This window comes from Pelophylax lessonae (assembly GCF_965119305.1).
Source record: "Pelophylax lessonae genome assembly, chromosome: 3".
In the NCBI taxonomy this organism is placed as follows: Eukaryota; Metazoa; Chordata; class Amphibia; order Anura; family Ranidae; genus Pelophylax; species Pelophylax lessonae.
Genome location: NC_138770.1, coordinates 317,245,161 through 317,253,466, shown reverse-complemented (window position 1 = coordinate 317,253,466; position 8,306 = coordinate 317,245,161).

Here is an 8,306-nt window from a genome sequence, read left to right as displayed (position 1 = left end):
ACCCTCTCCTTTTGTCCTTTTTACCATTATCATTGAAAGTAAAAGAAAAATCCCAAATTTTGGGTTGTTCCCAGAAAAGTAACAAGGAAGAAATCTTCCAATGAGGACACTAGTACTGGTGACCTGGGGGTCCCCAAGGAATTCCCTTAATTTGCAGGGATTTCCGCTGACTTCCTGTTTGGCTATGGGAGAGGAAGTGAAGGGAAATCTCCGTAATGGGTCACAGATGGTGAAAAAAAATCTTAAAGGGTTATAACCCTTCCTTACTCTATCAAAAATGAAAAAAAAAAAAAAGCCTTTGCTTTTAGTTCTACTTTAAACATGCTAAAAAGTAAAAACACCAAAATGCCTGCACTGGTCATTAAAGAGGAAGTAAACCCTCCTCTACAACTTGTATCTATAGGTAAGCCTATATTAAGGCTTACCTATAGGTACTGTAAATATCTCCTAAACATGCACCGTTTAGGAGATATTTACTTTGCATGCAGCCAGTGACATCACTGGCGCATGCGCTCTGAATGGCCCCTCATGCCCTTCCTTCAGAGACCCCCGTGCTGTGACCGTCGGCTCCCGTGCAGGAATGACGTCATCGCGGCTCCAGCTAATCAGATGGCCGGATGCCACAAACCCGGAAGAAGGGCGACAGAACATGTCGCCCATGGACAGGTAAGCGGTCGGCACTGCGGGGGCTTCGTTCTTAGGTAAGTATTTCATAATGAGCTAGTATGCGATGCATACTAGCTCATTATGTGTTTTTCTTTCAGGTGTTCATTTTTAAAAAAACATAAATCGGAGGTTTACAACCTCTTTAAGTCAGAAAAGACTAGGTTGTGTGTAAGGCATTATTACAGAAGGTGGACAGATAAAACAAATATGCATGTGGTATGACTACATTCAGTGTTTAAGTTATGGGCACCATAAATATAAGTGAGAAAAGAAGAGTTCTGGCAAGGGGGCAATATATAAAGTGACTGCCTTCCATGCTAAAATAATGCCTCAGAGTGAGGAACAACCTATGACAACTTATGGTAACCAATTTGATTCCATCTTGTACGGGAAAATGGGAGTTGTAGATCAGATAATTTGAAGCTGATTGACAGAATGTTGACTGAAGCAGTTATCCCCTCAGATTTTGTTTCCTCTTAACTGCTATTGCTGTGTACGATCACTGTACTTTGCCATTTTAATAATCATTTAATAGTTGGCACCACTTTTTTTTGTTAAAAACCTAGTTATCTGCATTCTTTTGTCTAAGTGCCGGTTCACACTAATGCGGCTGCGGCGATCGCATGTAATGTCGGAGCGCACTGCTCCTTCATTACATGCGATCGGCTGTGCGGTGCCAGTTTAGCCATACACTTTGTATGGCTAAATTCGCACCGCACCCGCAGCAAACAAGCACAGGACCCTTTTTTGCAGCCGCATCAGGATCGGATCGCACAGTGGTTCACACTTGTGCGATCCGATCCTGTGCGAACTGCAAGATTGCACTGCGATATGCGATCAAACTGGGGGTGTCGTTAAGATTACATTGACACCCCCAGCGTATCGCATATGGCAGTGTGAACTGCCAGGGCTGCGTTTGCGATGCGGGAACAGGCTGCGAATTCGCAGCATTCCCGCATCGCATAAGTGTGAACCGGCACTTATTGTAAAAATGTTTTATACTATCCCCCCCCCCCCCAAATCCATCACAATCAGCCCTCTAATGAGTATGGTGTGTAATGTGTTCATTGTAGCAGCATGTCAGTTGTTCATTTTAGTGAATTGCAAAACCAAATGGCAGCAATCTTTGGCTGTGCAGTGGGTAACCCTAAAAATGTTTGCATGTGCTACTCGTTTAGACTTTTACAGTCAAATTTGTGATTTTTTTTTTTTCACATAAAGATACTTTACATTTGGAGCACCTTGAGTGATGCATGTTCAACATGTGGCAACTTCATGAAGGCCTGCAGATGTCTGTAGCTGAGAACGTGCACTTTGAAGTGCTAAGTGCGATAATCTGTTTACTCTATTTTCAGTGACACCTTTTAATGCAGCCACATGAAAGTTCTACTAAGAGATGTTTGTGCATGGGATTTCCAGACCTCAAACATCTCCATTCTTGAAACAGGGAGGTCTTGAAATCTCACACTCAAACAAACATCTTCGTAGAACTGTACTACCATCACAAAGGTTTAATTTTCTCTGTTGCCACATTCTGGAAGTGCTTTAAAGTCTACCCACACTGTTCCCAAGACTCAAATCTTGCTGGGCCTAGACTACAGATGGTGCTTAGATATGCAGAAATGATCCAACCCACCCCAGGCTAATATCATTTTTTTTAGGCCGCTACATTATATTGTATGCTGCGTTTGCCAGGTACAGATGTTTATGTTAACGGAGAGAGGATGGGGAAAGAAGATGATGCCAATGCCAACTAATCAGTCAAAGGGGTGCACAATAAGAATTAGAAAAGATTTTTTAACCCGTCTGATTGCTAGTTTCCTCTAACAGAGGCAGCATCTTCAAGCACCTGCAGGCAATAAGAAACTTATTTATCCTCTAGGATCATATATACCCGTATACTGTGTATATGGGTTTCTCTCCACCACATTGACATTTGGACAAATACTTACTTATAGCCCTAAAAAACAATCAAACATTCAGGTTAAAAAATATATATATACTGTATATGTATATATAGAGCCTTGCATGCCCTGGGATAGCGTGCAATTTCAAAAACCTTCCAAGTAATATAAACTATATTTGTAATAGTTCAATGCAAATGATATATCAAAGTATCCTTGGATTATTCTGCTACTGAAAAGCTCAGCTTCAGTTTTATCTTTTGATGCAAGAGTATCACAGGACCTAACCCAAAACAGGTTAGGTGACTGATTTTACATGGCTGTTGGTTCCTTTGGGACCTGTCTAGATGGCCTTCACACACAGAAGTGAGTCAAATTCAGTATGCTCAGAGTGAAGAAAGGCCAGCGCTCCATGTAAAACATAGCTCTTTTACTGCAAACAGCAATCACTTACACGTTTCAAGGTCTTACAGGTCCTCTCTGTCAAGACATGCATGCACAAATGCTCTAAAAATGGTTAAATAAGCTCAAATTTAGGTGTGAACCAAGCCTAATAGTTGTATTGCTACATATAATATAATTCACTAATTTTGTTAGCAGGCTAGGCACATGTAGAAATGTTCTCAGTAGTGTAGAAAAGTTATAGGGAACAAACCATTCATTATTTCCACTGCCTTAAAATCTTCAATTTTTTCTTCATGTTTATGTCTTTGATGAAACGTACTGTCTTGCAACACACTATATCAGTAATGGCGAACCTTGGCACCCCAGATGTTTTGGAACTACATTTCCCATGATGCTCGCTGCTGGTGGCGCCCGGCAGCTAGGGGGCGAGCGCGCGCCACCAGCAGCGCACTCCTGCCCCCCACTCGGCAGCAGGGAAGCCAATGCACGGGGCAGGCAGCTCTGATTGCCGCCTGACACCCACGATCGCTCCTCGCTGAGAGAGAAGAACAGTCAGCTGTTGTAAACACAGCTGACCGTTCTTCTCCCTGGAATGATCACAGAGCCCCTGTGATCCTTCTATATAGGATCACAGGTCTCTATGATCATTTCACAAGCCCTGCCCCTCCACAGTTAGAATCACTCCCCTAGGCTCACATTTAACCCCTTGATCACCAACAATGTTAACCCCTTCCCTGCCAGTGTCATCATTACAGTAACAGTGCATATTTGTAGCACTGATTACTGTAGTAATGTCACTGGTCCCCCCAAAAGTGTCAAAAATGTCAGTTAGGTGTCAGATCTGACGCCGCAATGTCGCAGTCCCGCTAAAAATGGCAGATCACCGCCATCACTAGTAAAAAAAAAAAAAAACAATAAAAATGACATAAATCTTTCCCAAAGTTAGTAGACGCAATAACTTTTGCGCAAACTAATCAAAATACGCTTATTGCTATTTTTTTTTACCAAAAGAATGTAGCAGAAAACAAATTGCCCTAAAATGTTAAAAAATTTTGATTTTTAATTGTTTTTTTTTTTTGAGAATGTTATATAGCAGAATTTTCAGAATTGTCGCTCTTTTTTTGTGTATAGCGCAAAAAATAAAAATCGCACAGGTGATCAAATACCTCCAAAAGAAAGCTCAATTTGTGGGAAAAAAAGGACATCAATTTTATTTGGGTATAGCGTTGCATGACCACGCAATTGTCCGTTAAAGTAACCCAGTGCCGAATCGCAAAATATGACCTGGTCATTAAGGGGGAAAATTTTCTGGTCCAGAAGTGGTTAAAGATAACCTCAGGAAACCATCCCAAATGCTCACAATGCATGAAAACCAAGTCAGACATTCTGTGAGAGAAGATAGGGCACTGTGTTTGTAGATAGCTATCTTATTTTTTGTATTTTTACTATGGATCCCATCATGAGCATGTGTGAGGAAATGCTCCTGATCTTGCTGTTGCTCCAAAGACACAGAAAATGATGTGAGAGGGCCAGAGTTGGTCGCTACTAGGCAACAGCACGTGGTAAAATTTGTGTTTTTTTCAACATTTTTATATGTTCAAAAAGTATCAGAAATGTCTTCCCCTTAAAAAAAACGCTTACAAACACAAATGCACATAAACGCAGTTTACATCAATTACACGAGGTTAGAATCATAAACTACAGTCCTGAACGCAATTTTTCTGCTTTCAAAAAATGCCTGTAACCTTAACTACCTCTAAACTACTATAAAAGACTGAGTGTACACATAGGATCAGGGGCTGCTGGAAAAAAAATGCCCAACTGCTCCTAAACTTCAGAAGGTAGCGAAGGCCATCTTGGTACACACTGCTTCACGCCAAAGTTCCCTTCTGACTGCAGGCTTTCAAAATTTAACATCAAAACGGTCTCACGGGTTTCAAAATACTTTATTTAAGCCTATATTGCTGACTTTATTGCTATAATAAGTCTGAAATTCAACACCTGGCTGGGTGTAACAAGATGTCCGCTGCCGCCTTCTGACTGCAGATGTTCTGTCAGATTAACAAACCTGCTAGCGGTGGAACACACGCGCAGTAAGTATTTTTGGTCAGCCTGCTGACGGAACGTCACTTCCGTTAGCTGATCTGACGGGTTTGCTTTTCTGACAGAACATCGGGAGGACTGCACTCCTGCACATGCACAAGAGTGACGTCATCACGTCCCGGGCCAATGAGGACATCTGCAGCCCAGCACTAGGAGGAAGTCGGGTAGAGGATGCCAGCAAGGTAAAGAGGAGAGGTAAGTGTCACAGAATTTAGCTCTGCTTTAAATCAGGCCTTAAGAGCTGTCCCATTGCCCACCAGAATTTGAAGGTTTCCATATTTTTGGACGTACATTTTAATTAGAGATTTTTTTATGAGAGATTTCTAATTATAGGTTATTTTATGGACTAACTAATATCTGAATTATAATGCTAAAGTACCTATATTTAATGTCTGCCTGTTGTCACTTTTATCATCACAACAGAACAGTAGAGGAGGGTGTGCACACAGAGAGCAGAAAGTTTGGTTTAGGAGGAACAGATTGTGGATTGCTAAATGTTTTGATACGGCTAACAAACTGGGAAGCTGCATTGTGTACACTGCGCTTCTGACCACCCTGACAGTGGGGGTGGTGGGTATGTAAATTTTTATTTACTAAACCACTATCATCAAATTACTTGCGGTGGATCGATCTTTTGAACTCACTGATCAACACCAGCAAACAATCAGTCTCACTGTGTATTTTATTACAACCTTTGAGGTAGTAGAGTATTGTACCATGTTAGCCATCTATTAAAGAAGAAAGCTTGCAGTTAAGGTTTTACATTTTCTTCACACGCTTGTATAAAGCATGAAGAAGAGGTCCTCGAAAGCTTGCATCTCTAATAACTTAGGTTAGCTAATAAAGGTTATCACTTAAACTCCTAACTTTCTGCACCAGGATCTTTGACAGAGAAATGTACTCCACAACTACTTGCTGCCATCATGTGGTCATTTGGTATATAGCAGGACATAGCAAGTACATTTCTTGGATTTCTGAATTACTTTTGATATGTATGTGTTGAGGCTGATTTACTAAAGGAGTCAAGAATATTCATTTCTATTAACCAATCATGTGCAGATGAAATAAGTATACAGGAATTTGCTTTTCACATGTTTGGATAATTAAAGTAAATATTAACATAGTGTATTCAGTGCACATTCTTAATTTTTTTAGTTAAAGTGGAACTTCACTCTCTCAGTCAACGTTGACTATTTTTAATCTTCATGCTGCTAGCATTAGTAAATGGATATGGAATTATATCATATTTACTTGTTTTAAACTTTATTTTACATTTGCATAAAATATGCATGTGTGGACTAAAGGAGGAATCAAGGGCACCACACCCCTATAAATAATAACACAGACAAATTCAAAAGCAATTGGGATTTGTTAGGTACCAATAACATACGTACATACATACAAATATATCTACTGAATCTATCTATTTTATCATATTCAATATACAGTATGCATTTATCTTTTTGGCACCTAAAAAATCCCAATTTCTGTTGGATTCGTTTGTGTGTTTTTTTTTAACATTTCTTCAGTTACTTCCTAAGCAAATGATGTCATACATCTCAGAGGTCTTCATGGGGGGGGAGGGGGGGGGTTACTGAGCTAAGCACACCCTTCTGCCTACATGCCAGAGCTAAGGGCAGATGGATTCCAGGAAGTAAATGCTACATGAATCCTCTGCCCTTACTCAAGATGGCCATGGCCAGAAATGTTAAGGGGGGGTTTTCAAAATAATTTCTCTACAAAATAATGCAGAGATATGGATGGATGGGTGAGCTTGCTTTGATTATTAAAAAGTGTTTTGGTTGTTGGTGCTCAGGTGCTGTGTAGTTCCGCTTTAATCAGCCCAGTTATATCACCATGGTTATTTATCTGGGATCTCATCAGGATCAAGTAATGACCACAATGTACGCAGGGCACATTAGGACACTGTGGTCAATTTCTACATGCATCCACCGCACTGCACTGAATTCAGAGTCCCCTAACATATACAGAATACAGAATTTACATAAAAAACAACAAGTAGGGGGTGATAGAATTGGTACTCAGTAATAAAAAAAGAATGTTGCATTTATTTATTTATTTATTTATTTTTTTTAGGCTATAGAAGAAAATGTAACTCAAACCACACTATTCTTTTGCAGATTCTAGATAACAAACTATTTATTATTGCCTTTCAATCCTATATTATACTGCATATAATTAAAGTCAGACAATATATGAAGTTATCTTTTTCATCCGGAAGAGGGCACCCACACCATATTAAATTATATCCCACTTTCTGTTTATAGCAGGGACAGGCAACCTTTGAGAGGTGGAGATCTACCTGAACAATATGAAAGAGATCAAAGATTACCTCTTTTTTTTTCCTTTAAATAAATTTACTAGCAAGGCCTACCTAAATAGTAAAACTTAGAAAAATGTAATAAAACAAATGTCACTGTAAAAATATCAATTTTGCTTACCTTCAAAGGGGACAGTGTCAGTAAGTAGAGCAGTAGGCAGTGGTGTGTGGACAGTGTCAGTAGGGCACTGGACTGAATGTGGACAGTGTTATAAGGCCAGAAGATGGTGTCAGTAAGGCAGAGTTTGATGTCGGTAGGGCAGAGGATAGTGTCAGTAGGACAGTGGACTGTATCAGTAGGGCAGAGGTTGGTGTGTGGACAGTGTCAGTAGGGTAGTAGATGGTGTTAGTAGGGCAGTGGACGCTGTCAGTAGGGCAGTGGACGGTGTCAATAAGGTAATGGACTTGCTCAGTAGGGCAGAGGACAGTGTCAGTAGAGCAATGGATGGTGTCAGTAGGTCAAAGTTTGGTGTCAGTAGGGCAGTGGATGGTGTCAGTTGTTTTTTATTTTTATTATTTATTTATTTTAATTTTTTTGTTATTTTTCACAAATGTATTTTATATTCTAATAATTTTATTTAAAAGCCCTATTAGGGAGCTTTGGTGAAATATGAGGGGTCCTAATCCACCCCTGATGTCTCACTTTTCAGACAGAGAAAGTGATTGATCACTCCTCAATATCCATCTCTGCAGCCTCAGCTGCCCACAATGAATGAACAGGAAGAGCTCTGCAATGTCTCCCTGTTCATTCACAAACCGAAGCATAGTAAACTCAGTTTAGTATGCCTCAGTTATGAATTAACACATTTAGTTATTGGTACTGATCACTCACTGTGTTTATTCAGAAAAGGAATATATGTCATTTACTGGCCCCTTCCCCTGCTCCC